This window comes from Colossoma macropomum, unplaced genomic scaffold, assembly GCF_904425465.1.
Source record: "Colossoma macropomum unplaced genomic scaffold, Colossoma_macropomum, whole genome shotgun sequence".
Taxonomy (NCBI): domain Eukaryota; kingdom Metazoa; phylum Chordata; class Actinopteri; order Characiformes; family Serrasalmidae; genus Colossoma; species Colossoma macropomum.
Genome location: NW_023494793.1, coordinates 41,043,646 through 41,057,144, shown reverse-complemented (window position 1 = coordinate 41,057,144; position 13,499 = coordinate 41,043,646). Strand labels below are relative to the sequence as shown.

Here is a 13,499-nt window from a genome sequence, read left to right as displayed (position 1 = left end):
GACGCTGTTGGCTGGATATTTTTGGTTGGTGGACTATTCTCAGTCCAGCAGTGACACTGAGGTGTTTAAAAACTCCAGCAGCACTGCTGTGTCTGATCCACTCAGACCAGCGCAACACACACTAACACGCCACCACCCTTCACACCTTCATGCTCTTAAAATAAATAACTTTCTCATTTACTCACTCAGTCACTCAGAGTATTAAGTAACTCACTCACTCACTCACTCACTCACTCACTCACTTACTCAATTAGGCCTCTCACTCACTCACTGACTCCCTCACTAAATTAGGCTACTCATTCACTCAATTAGGCTTCTTGCTCACTCACTCACTCACTCACTCACTCACTCACTCACTCATTCACTCACTCACTCACTCACTCACTCACTCACTGACTCATTCACTCAGTCACTCACTCACTCACTCACTCACTCACTCACTCACTCACCCTCAGCTGCTCATGAGTTTGCCACCTTTCAGACCTGAAAAAATCCAGCCAGCAGTTGAAAGACTTCAAACATTTATTTTTATTATCATTATAATCTTTTGGTGAAGGAAGTGGTTAAACATTTTTTCCTAGTCTCTCCCTCAAACTGTATTTCTTGGCTTTGCCCACACGGTTTCATTAGCAGCTGGCGCTCAGTCAGGAAACACCATCAACACACATGCACGCTTCTTCTTTTTTGATTATTTACCATGACAGGGTTTTGGTGCTATGCAGATAGGAAAAAATCCCAAATATGAGCGTGATATGTGTTTTTTTTAAATATATGTTGTTTGTATTCATTTTGCTTGTCAAATATTATACTGATTTTTAAAGCCAGATGCCTTGGAGAACAAAATATAGTAGGGTTTTGATGTGCCATTGCTGACAAACATCAACTGAATAAAAAGTAAACAAACTCACCACTAACACTTTGTAATGACCGTTGGTTATTATAACAACACTATCAACTTTAAAGCAAATGGAGAACCCAGCATGGTAACCATTTGTTGTTCTTAAGCTACAGATGGCACCTCAAAACAGCTTTACGTCTTTATTGCACAATGTTGACTCAGGGTAACAAGCCAATTTTCCTCACTTTACAATGACGTGATACTTATTTAGTGAGAGTGAAGGTGTTGAGAATGAATTTTAATTAAACCAATGAAAAGCTTGGACTTGGTCACCTCTTTTTGGCCTAGTGCATCTTGTGGATATGTTTCTGCATCGGACAGTTTCCCTCGGAAAAGCATTTTTTCATCAGTTATTGAACTATGTTTGTTGCCTAGAGGCAACACTGTGTGACAGTGGAATACATTTAGCCAGTTGAGAACAGTTTCACTCATAAAGCCAGAATTTTGCAGTTATTGTGTAGTTTGTCAATTACAATATAGTTTATTTGGAATTATTGTTGTGTTATTTGGATGTTTAATAAAAAAATCCAACCAATTTCTATTAACGTGCAAGCAATATTAATGACTAGAAGCCCATTCCAGTCAATTGACATGTAGCAGTCAGCAATACAGTGTGTTTTACTAGTGTCATAAGTTTTAATTAGAAAAAAAGAGCAAATTTTTTGGAAGTACTTAGAAATGACTTGATTATAATTTTGTTTTAGCTAGGTTTTGACTGTTGTTTGTGGTTAAAAATTGGTGTGCAAGGAATGAAACATTATAATGTTTTATCATGGTAACAAGGTTTCTTTGAAAATAAAACTGAAAATGATGCTAAAATGCTAAAACTTTTTTTAAAGACGAACAAATTTTCTAGCTGCCCTGTTTCATTACAAATACTCACAGAACAAAAGTTTTGTCTCTTATGTTACGATGTTTATCTTTTCTTTCCATTGATGAACAACATTGCCTAAAGGTAACACACCTTCCACTAGGTCCATTATAGGCAAGAAAAGGGAATCAAACGGCGTGAAGCGAAAGGGAGCGTATACTCACAGCCACATTATAGAAATACATAACTTCAACCAAAGAAGAGGAGAACGGTGCTTTTACTGGACCATACATGAGAGCTACGTGTATCTTGAGTAGGTGTGTGTGGGGAGCTTCTGTCGACATGTGTGTTGAAGTGCAGAAACACAATGTGAGGAAGACTGACGCTGCGTCTGATTGTTTCATAGTGCACAGGCTCTGAGTGGACGCAGGACATGACGCCTGGCTTTGTTTAGACGTATTGGAAAAGGCCAATGTGGAGACTGAATGGAACATGTTGGATGTAACATGTGGCAAGACACACACACTTCAGTGACGTGGCCAGAATTTTGGTGGGGGGGGAGGCTGGTTACAGCTGGGAGGAACCAGCTAGGAAACATTATGTCCCAGAGACATCACTATAGTGAAGCTGACCACTGCCAGCTGGCTAACTAGCCTACTTCATAGAATCCTAACCTGACCTCGCATTTAACTACCTGGTTTCTAACAGCTCAGCAGAACACGCTGGGTAAAGGCCTACCTTTTACAGCACTTGGTGTAGATGTGTAGGATAAATAATTGACCACTGTGATTTCTCCATCCTCTTTTCCTCCACAGGATTCAACCTTGTTTTTCTTTAGCACAGTCAGCATTAATGTTTACCTACCCTGCTGTATACCTTGGTAAGTAGTCTATGTAGAAACAAGCTCAGCTCCACTCAGCTGCTACAATCTGCTGAAACAGTCAAGCACAGTAATGCTGTGTTTACATGTTAGCATTGCAAAGTTGACTTAAAACTGTGATGTTTTGCAACTGATGGCGGTAGCCATGCAAATTTTGCCACTATAAAAATGATAGCAGCCACTGAAAATGGGTAACAATCAAAGCAGAGCTTTTACAGTCATTTTAATTTATTTAAGGTAGAACCAATGCAGAATGATGCTAGAACTCATTTGATGTTCATCCTGTCTCATAACAACATTTTAACCATCATCAGAGAACTTTTTTTAGATGCAAAGAACCTCATGGAATTGGCTCGTAACTCACTCACTCACTCACATTTTGCAGGCAAAATCCCTCCACAAGGGGGCAGCAATTAAATGCTTAAATTATTCTTTGCATGGTCAAATTGTTCATCTATGATGGAAAGCTTGTTGTATGGCTCTTTTAAACATCCACAAGAAAGTGTTTTTGTTCTTGTACTCAAGTAGGAATATACAGTATTGTGCAATTTTATTATTTTATTCATCAGCCAAAATGACCATTAAGTATGAGTTATTCATTTTTCAGCATCAGGAGAACATATTTAACTGAAAACTACAAAGAAGCCTCAGCAACTAAAACTAATACCAGTTTTTCAGTATTTAGTGTGTCTATCCTTTACCTTCATCACAGCTTCCATTCTTTTCAGGAGACTTGCTTTCAGTTTCTCTAAGAAATCTGCAGACACACCTCCAAAGTTCAGTCTTAGAAGCTGGTTTATCATTTTCTGAAGTAATCAAACACATTCAGTGGTGTTGAGGTCTGGACTCTGGGGTGGTCAGTCCATTGTTCAGCTTCTTTGTTTGATGTGTCCGTCTCCTTTTCTCAGTGAGGTTCTTCTTGATCAGCTACACATCCTTTCAGACCCACAGCGCTGAGTCGTCTTCTCACAGTGGAAGGATGGACAGAAACACCTGTGGATGTTTTCAGATCTGAAGCAGCTTGATTTTCTCCTCTCTCTCAGAGATGAAAGCTTTAAGTGCTGTTTATCTGATGGGGACAGTTTTGGTGTCTACCAGGTCTTCCAGGTGGTTGTTAGGAGGCTCAATGCCTCTATAGCTTTTAATCATTTTTTGATTTTTTTTAAAATGATAGTTCTGGTAACTCCTATCCTCTATCTCATCTCCTCATAAATGTTTCCTGTAAAATGAATAACTTGTACTTAATAGCTGTTTTGACTGGAAATGAAGGGTGGTCTCTGACTTTTGCTTAGCACTGTTCACGTATACGTAACTCTCGCCCTCGACCCCACGTCACCCACGTCATCACAAACCAGTCTCATACACCTTCCAGATCACACACACGGTCATGACGTCTGGACATGGCCTCTGTCTGTGTGTTTATGTGACGAATGGCCCCTCCCAAGCAGCAGAGGGCAGCGTGGGGCAGGGCGGAGGTCAGGGAGGCCCAGGGAAAGCCTTGTGTCTATGTGTGTGCGTGCGTGTGTGCGTCCTGGCTGTGCTCCAGTTCCCAGGCTGCTTCTCCACTGGCTTCTGCTAGTCTGGAACCACCCCATCACCCCCACCCCACCAAGAAAAAGCCCTAACCAAACAGTCTGCAATACAGCACATAAAGCATGACCTTAGCTGGAGATACACAGCCCATCAGAAATACACTGGAAAAAATGACACCTTGTCAAGTGAAATTATCTTAAAAGTTGGAAATAAAGGTTCTGTTCAGGTACATTTTTTGTTCATCAAGGTACAAACAGTGTAAATGTTCCCTCAAAGGTACAACAGTGGCTTTAAGGTCTGATTGTGAACCTTAAATAAGTGTTTGCAGGTGAAAAGTTCGTATTTGTACCTTTTCATAACCGAATGTTTTAAAACAGAACAGTAAAATAAAAGCCTGGAGGCGAGACGGGGTGTGTGGAGTCAGTACAGCTTAGAACATATCATTTCAGTGGATTATGGTTCAGTTATGTTCCCTGACTAAAGGTACTGAGATGTAGCCTTGAGGGTCCCACCCCAGTGACAAGAGGGGTCCTGCCCCAGTGACAGTTTAGTACCTTTATTTCTGAGAGTGTATAAATGATTGTACATTCACACTGATGGACAGCTGCTTCTTCACACAATGTCCTGCATGATGTCCTCATCATCTCTATTATACTACTTGTGTGTGTGTGTGTGTGTGTGTGTGTGTGTGTGTGTGTGTGTGTGTGTGTGTGTGTGAGAGAGAGAGAGAGAGAGAGGGAGAGAGAAAGAGAGACGGAGGGAGAGGGAGAGAGAAATGGAGGGAGAAAGAGAAAGGGACATATATAGTGAGAGAAAGAAAGGAAGTGAGAGAGAGAGAGAAAGAAAGAGAAAGTGACAAAATGAGCAGGGGACAGGAGAGAGTGAGAGAGTGAGAGTGAGTGAGAGAGAGAGAGAGAGAGAGAGAGAGAAAGAGAGTGGGAAAGGTCATGACCTCGGCCCCTGTGGGGACAGCTGGTCTCACATTGAGCTGAGTGATGTCATCACTTTATGCAGAAATATGGTCTGTAGAAATGTCAGGCACGCTACAACAACAACACACACAGACACACACACAGACACACCCACACACACACACACACACAATCTCATACTGCAGATGATGAGGATTCCAGGACTTTGCGTGAAGCAGCAGCTGGAGCCGTCCAAACAGTGTGAGATTGAAATGAAAATCACTTTGCATACTTCAAAAATAATATCTTGGTAAATAAATGCAAAACCTGTTTTAGAGATTTGTACTAGGTCTTAGTAATTTTATCCAAAGAAATGATCACAATGCACCGACAGATAATATCTCATCTAAGCATTGTCTAGATACACAGTGCACTTTAAAATCTGAAAACTGTTTTTCAATAAGATAAAAAGCAGATTTATTGCACATAAATATCTAAAATGATTCCAATATTGTCCTCTATACCCAAGTGTCAAACACAAAGTAAGCAGGCCAATTCAGGCCCCCAATACAATCCTATCTGTATTCAGTATTTTAATTTTCTATTAACATTAGCCCGTTTCACAGTGCGCTGCACTACAGTTTCCAGCAGCACTGCAACGTAATGTGCGCTGTGACTCTCCTACCCCAACAATGATCTATGGTACAGCAGTTACACCTCAGTTCTACACAATTCTACACCAGTCATATCACCAAACACGCTAACTGCAGTTCAGCTGCAGTTCAACCAACATAAACACGTCAGCTCAGCAGCTCAGAAACTGAGCCCAAGCATTAATGAACTTGCAGTAAAGAAAAGATGCCAGGGTGTCTAGTTCAGGCAAAAAGGTAGGTTTTAAAGACTGAACTCCTGGGGACATTTAAACTTTGAATATTTTAACCGTTCATCTAATATTTCAAGGACTTCTACAAGTGTCTATATTTCACTGTTAAAGTTTTTGCATATTTTGAATTAACAATGGTCAGTTCGGGTTACAGCACAACATTCATTATAAATGAAATAAAAACATTTTTTTCTCTGGTCCACAGATTTGTTGAGATTTTTTTAATGTGGCCCTTTTACTGGTTGAGTTTGACACCCCTGCTCTACAACATGGGCTAGTGTCCTGGTCTGGGCTGCACTACGTTTGCGTAAGTTTATGTTATATAACATGACGATAACATGTTCAGCACCAACCAGTAAACCTGCTGCCGTGGAAATGCAGCAGCAACTGCTCTGACTTCTCAATGGAAAAAATATCCAGCATAGAGGAGAACGATGTGTACCAGTTACACTGAATAAAACTAAATATCTACAGCCACTGTCTGTTTATTCTTTAATATTTCCCTGAGAAAAACAAATACGCAGCTTTTTAAACAGCAGTTTCTGAATAACCGACACAACAGCAGCCTCAGTTTAGACGTTTGGGCAGCAGCTGAGTCATGATTTTGGTCTTTTCTGTGCTTTCTATGTGGTTTCTGATGGTTTCCCCAAAACTTCCACCTGCTTTGTGTGGTGCAACTCATTCTGATTTAGTAATGCATAAACCTGAACTTAGTAAAGACTTACGTTACTAGCCTACATTTAAACTCACGAACAGCTGGTGCAACCGGCCACTGAGGGGTATTCCACAAAGCTGGATTTCTCAGTTAGCCAGAAAAGCCCAAAAATAAGGACTGTCCAACAGGAATGTCTCTCAGCTCTGTTCCTTTTGGACAGGTTTGTCCCGCTCTGTGACATGGATTAAACCTAATCTCAGACTAAACTGCACTGCTGGTGAACCTTAATTGGAAATTCTGTTTTGTCCAGGATTAGGCTTAATCTGGGTCTGGGAATCTGGGAAAACCTCTAGATTTAAAATAATAAGTATGATGGTTAAAAACTAAGAAATATTAGATGTGTCCAGAATGAAACTGTATTATGAAATTATCCCATAATAATTGCAAAAGAATGATAAAGTAATATTCTGCTTCATATTTCAAATTTCCTGATTAAATCAAATAACTGGACACTTGGCAAGAAATAATCATAAATATACAGCTACTGTATTTTTTGCTCAGTCTTGTTACCACTAAATATTTTGAAAAATATGAGAAAAAACATAAAAATATGTTGTCTAGTTGATGATGTTTCAATCTACACCGTAAGTGTATAATTATTGAATTGCTTCCAAACGTTTGAACACTCTTAAAATAAAGGTGTCAAAATGGGTTCTTTGCGCAACGCCATCAAAGAACCTCTTTTGGTTCCCTAAAAACCTTTCCATGGTTGGTTCTTTAGACAATCACTGTTGTAAATGAGATGTGTGAGTACAAAGAACCTTTTTAAAATTTAAAGAACATCTGCACAATGTAAAGGTTCTAGGAGGAAACCTTAAATCGGTTTAAACCAGGGGTGTCAAACTCAACCACTAAAAGGGCCATATTAAAAAACTACAAATCTGAGAGCCAGAGAACATCTCTCTCTCTCTCTCTCTCTCTCTCTCTCTCCATATATATATATATATATATATATATATATATATATGTACAGTACACAACATTATGCACATTACAATCAGCTACATTACGCACATTATGCTGCAGTGCATGCTGGGGATTGTAGTGCAGCGCATTGTGAAACAGGCTAATATAAATAGAAAATGGAAATAATTTCACGGGCCTTATGGGATTATGCTACAGGGATCTTCTGCTTGACACATGAGGTTTAAATGGTTCTTCACACTCACACATCTCTTTTGCAATATTTAGGGAACCAAGAGTGGTTCTACCTTGGCTCACTCAAAGAACACTCTGAAGCACTTGAAGACTGTAATGTAGGTTCAAAAAAGTTATAATATTCAATCAGCAATCTCATCACGAAAATAATAAGTATACCGCCTACATGAGTGATACTTTCATTTGCCGAGAGTGTTTTCCTCTTTGACTAATGCCTGTCAGGCTAAAGTGTTGCTTTTTTTCTGTGCATGTTTTGCAGGCTGTTTAGTTTGAGGGTTTGGGGGGAGTTTCCTGGTGGCTGCATTTGTAAACAGTTCAGTGGACACGGAGTGACCTTCTCACACACACTCACAGAGCCTCTCCGGAGTGCAGTCTCACAGACTCAGACTTAAGGAGTTGATATACAAACCACAAAGTCCAAAAAAACTTGGGACAGTATGAGAAATGCAAATAAAAACAGAAAGCAGTGATTTGTAAATCTACATTGACCTGTACATAAACAAACACAGTACAACGTCATTGTTTTTGTAAATATGTGCTCAACATTTTTAGATTGGGAATAACGGAGGATGTATCCTCTGGGCCAAAGAAGAAAAGGACGAGGCAGATTGTTAACAGTGTAAAGTTAAAAAGCCAGTTTCTTTCATGGTATATGGGTGTGTTAGTGCCTATAGCATGGGTGGCTTGCACTTCTTTGAAGGCACCATTAATGCTGAAAGATATATGCACAGTATGGAGCAACAGATGCTGCCTTCTAGACAACGTCTTTTTCAGGGACTTCCAACATGGCAACCCTGCACGTATCATAACAGCATGGCTGCATAATCAGAGTGTGCCAGTGCTAGACTGGCCCACCTGCAGTCCAGACTTCCACTGAAAACATGTGGTGCATTATCATGCGCAAAATACACCAACGAATTTACATTAAAATGTTTGGGCTTTTTCAGTATACAGCAGTTTAGCTCCGCCCATTCACGCTGAAGTTATAAGGAGTGTTTCAGCCCAAACTGCTTTTGGATTGAGGCAAAATACATGGCAACGAAACAGAACAGCCAATCAGCTCATTCACATATGTTGAACTTAAATGCATGGTAAGAAAAATACGGTTAAATTTCAAGAGATAAGTTGAAAAATGGTCATGTTAAAATTTATTGGACCATTTTTAACCTTAAGGAAGGAAACAAAATGCAAGACAAATGGAGGACAAAGGCTCTTTAACATAAAAGGTGATGTAACACAGTGGTAAACATGCTCCTGCCCTAAATTTTTGTGTATATTTACAGGATATATGATGTATATATACAGCGTATACTTACAGAAAAACAATAGTTCAATAGTTCTTGAGGTAAAACATCAAATGTGTTTTTGAACTGTTTTCAATCAAATACAGGTCATATACAACTTACTAATTACTGCTGTCTGTTTTTATTAACATTTCACATACCATCCCCACTTTTTTGGAACTGAGATTTGTAGATAAGCACACACAAACAAAGCCTGTGTTTTGTTTAAAACGATGACATCAGAATGATCGTGTTTTTGTCCCACTGATCACTGTAAAACAGGGCCCAGAGAGTGGTGGTGACGTTCAGGCTCAGAGCGAGAGGCTGATGCTGCTTTTATTGCTGCAGAGGGAAACACACACATTCCAGGAAATCTGCCGCTTCCTGCCTGCAGCCTTCCGACTCCAGCCAGCAGCCCCATACCTGACCCCAGAGTGGACCGCCATTTTCCAACTGTCACATACACACACTGAAAAAAATGCTCCTACAGGGGTGAACAGGCTCCATGAGCAGCCTCTGTGTTTGTCATCTCCGCTGATGCTACTTAATATTTTGTGACAGTGAACAGACAAAATCTCATGTGTAGTGAAACTGAGCCTCTTCAGGATTCTCTTTAGGATTATACAGAAAACTGATCCCATCGAAGTTAACTGCCAACCCTCAAAGACTGGCCTCGAGAGGATTGGCCAACGCCTCCTGGAATTACAGAAATTCAATCCTGGGCATTTTAGTTTTTTTTTTTAGTAATTTTAAATCAAAGAATAATTACATTTGTCTCATTAATGTTTGTTTCTTTGATAAAGTTCCAACTAAAACCAGAGAAACAACCAATATAGAAGCTAACTCTAGTTTCAGAGAAAGCTTTTTGTTTTACAAGTCAGACCAGGCTGAAATACCTAGGTAATTCCATAGATATACATACCTGGATGCTGCGTTGGGTCTAGTCAAGCACGTCAACCGCGCCACCATTTTGGGGCGGTCAACATGGCTGCTGGACTGCATTCAGTACCATTACAGAGCGGCAGTTTAAGAAAGATACTGTCCAAAATTGTACTATTTCAAGAATACTGCACTCAGAAAGTGGGATAGGATTAGATAACGGAGGGAACGCAGTGATCCATGCTCATGTTTGTGTGATGTGTATTGTTTGTGTGTGTTTATGTGTAGATACGGTGTGGTTAGAGAGGCACATAGAACCTGTTGATGTGATTGTTTTTCCTCTGGTTTTATATTAAGCTTATTTCATTTAATAGTCTATTCAAGGGATCTTAACTTTATGTAGTAGTTATTTATTTACAGTGATGGTTAAAGCTTTGTAGCTGGGCAAGTTATAGCATTCCTTAATCCGTGTAGATATTCATAACAGATTAATGTTAGCACCTTCTTACACGAAGCTGAAGTTAGCTTCTTATTTGCCAGCTTCTTGTTCGAATTTTCCATTCCACCTTAAATGCTGCAGCTTCAGGCACCAGAAAGTTACTGCTGCACCATTTAAGGTGGAATGGGAAAACTCGAACAAGAAGCTGTGAATTGGAAGCCAGCTTTAGCTTCGCCCTTCTTAGTGTGTTTTGGGGGGTTTATTTTATTTTTATGAGTATTAAGATTAGAAGTGACTCACACATTGATGGATTTGCTCATGTTTCTACCAGAGCTCTAAACTCAGTTTTTAACACCAGGTGCAGGCTGAATAATGTCCTGCGGCTCAGGACCGCTAATTAGCATGATCAAAAATAAAGCTACCGAGAGCAGATCCGTGCAACTTAGATTAATGTATGTCTGAGGATTATAACAAAACAAATTTGGTGAAAATCGGTTGAGTAATAAGGAAGTTGTGGCTGATTTGATCCTGAGACTCTTCGTCTCTCAATACAAGTGAATTTGTTCACAAGCGGATCTTGACCTCTCCAACATGGCGGACGCGCAGATGTATCGCCTCAGATAGAGAACAACAGACAACACTGCATCTAGGTATGTAAATCTATGGTTAATTCTATTAGCCACCTAAGCTAATGCTAATGAGCTTAGCTCCTTTATTATGGTCCCTTTTCTGAGACTGATTGAATTAGCTAGCTAGTTTAACTAGTTTAATCTGACACAGACAGTTCTCTGAAACAAATTAATGTTTGTCTCTTCTTTGACAGGATTACTACCACAAACAGAGAAACAATCAACATGGAGGCTAACTCTAGTTTCATAGAACGCTCTATGGTTTGCCATTCTGACCAACCTAGCTAAACTACCTGGCCAGTACGATTAGCCATGAAAGCCAAGCTAAATTAATGCTAATGAGCTAACTCATTTGGAGAAATAATGAGTTTGGTCTGCCTCACAAAATGCAGACTACCCCCTCTTCAATGGTGGTTCCAGATTAGCAGCTAACAGTGGTAGTAAAGTAAAACAACAACCCCTCCAAAAACTAACTGTCAGATGAAACTGGTAACTGTAGTAAGAGACAGTTACAGTAACAGCTAAACTGAGTAACAGCTAAACTGAGTAACAGCTAAACTGAGTAACAGTGAAACCAGGCTGTGCTTCATTCTTTCACAGCTGGTCAGGTTAAAGCGCTAGTTTGGTGAAAAACCTAATCCTCAGAATCTCCTCTTACACCAAATGTAGTAGATCAGCCAAGACATGTATGATGTTCAAAGTTTGCTTCTTTTGTTCGTGAGATTATTAAACGCAACTGAGACATGTGTGTAATGATTTAGGCAGTTAGCATGGTGCTAATCATCAGTGTATGAACTTCAATGACTTAGCCTCCATGCAAAACTAAACTTTGAGACTAAAAGTCTCTGAAATTCGTCACAAATGGCTTTTATTTATTTTACATCCCAGTGAAACAGTACATAGCTCCAGGTTCTTCTGAGAACAAGTATTTCTGTACCATTTTTTGTTCGCACCCCAACCTTTAGTTTTGTTTTGTTTACATGGTTTTGCTCGGATCTTGAAGGGAACGTGTTCCATTTTTTCCTAGATTTTACTGAACATAGTTCATTTTTACACGACCATTTTCCAACCTCTCTTTTTTCTTTAGAATTAAACAGCCTGTTTTTGTTTCTGTGCCTTTAAGACTGATATATTGCTGCTGTTCAAAGAAAACCTTGTATCTCCATTTTTGTCGTTTTTCAGTTTTTGACGTAATTTGAAAATATCTGTTACCCTTTACATTGTGTGTAAATTTAATGAAGAATGGACCAAAAAGAAACTGCCTAAAATGACTCTGAAAAAAATCTGGTTCCATTGACTTACATTAAAAGTAAAGTATCTTTTTCTCTTCTCCTGTAAAGTTACCATTTTGGAGATATGAGGTTTTCTTCCGACAACAGCATTTTGTTTTGTTTAAAAGGTTTTGCTCAGATCTTAAAGGGAACATGCTCTACCCTTTTGTTCAGATTTTAAACATATGAACATAATTCATTTTTACATGACCATTTTCCAACCTCTCTTTATGCCTTACAATTAAACAGGCTGTTTTTGTCACTGTGCCTTTAAGACTGATATATGTAGATGGGTTGTGATTGGCTTCCCTGTATGTACATCATTAAAAAGCAGCCTGAAACACTCTTTATAACTTCAGTGTGAGTGGGCGGTGCTAAACTGCTGCAGGCTGACTAGGCAGATATCTCGCTGTGGTCGGAAGAAAACCTAGTATCTCAATTTTTGTAGTTTTTCGGTTTTTGGCATAATTTGAAAAGACCTGTTGCTCTTTACATTGTGTGTGAATTTCATGATGAATTGGCCAAAAGAAACGGCCCAAAATGACTTGGAAAACATTCTGGTTCCATTGACTTACATTAAAAGTAAAGTATGTTTTTTCCTTCTCCTGTAAAGTTACCATTTTGGAGGTTTTCTTCCAACGACAGCAATATGTAGATGAGTTCTGATTGGCTGCCCTGTATGTGTTAAAAAGCAGCCTGAAGCACATTTCTTATAACTTCAGTGTGAGTGGGCGGTGCTAAACTGCTGCAGGTTGACTAGGCGTATATATGTTAATATGTTGTTTTTTTGTGATATCACAAAAACAATGCGTTCAAAATGGGCTGTTGAGGTTCATATATGGACTGTATGGACTGGGGAGTGAACGGCATCTTTTTAAAGTCTGACAGTGTTTACATACTACATCAAACTTTATTTCAAAAAAGTGAGGAAAACTCAGCTGTGTGTGATATGGGCCCTCTGGCCCTGCTGGTTTTCCTCATTGCTGCTGTATTTATTTACTCTCCTCCAATGATTCACTTTGATTTGTTTTCCCAAACACACTGATCTCTCATCTCCATGACACCAGAACACTGTTGCTGGACAGTTCGGGCCCCAAGCAGAGCAGAAATGAAAGCTGAACGGCTGCGGTTTTCTGACGAAGGCAAACCAAAACACAGCCGAATGCAGAAAAGGGCTGCATCTTCCCTATTCCAGCTCACAGCGAGGAG

General features: G+C 39.6%; 1 protein-coding gene across 2 annotated transcripts in view; it reads right to left on the bottom strand.

Moving 5' to 3' along the window:
• Nucleotides 1-13,499, bottom strand: part of rgl1 (ral guanine nucleotide dissociation stimulator-like 1) — a 66,008-nt gene that overhangs the window by 31,545 nt on the left and 20,964 nt on the right. The window lies entirely within an intron of this gene.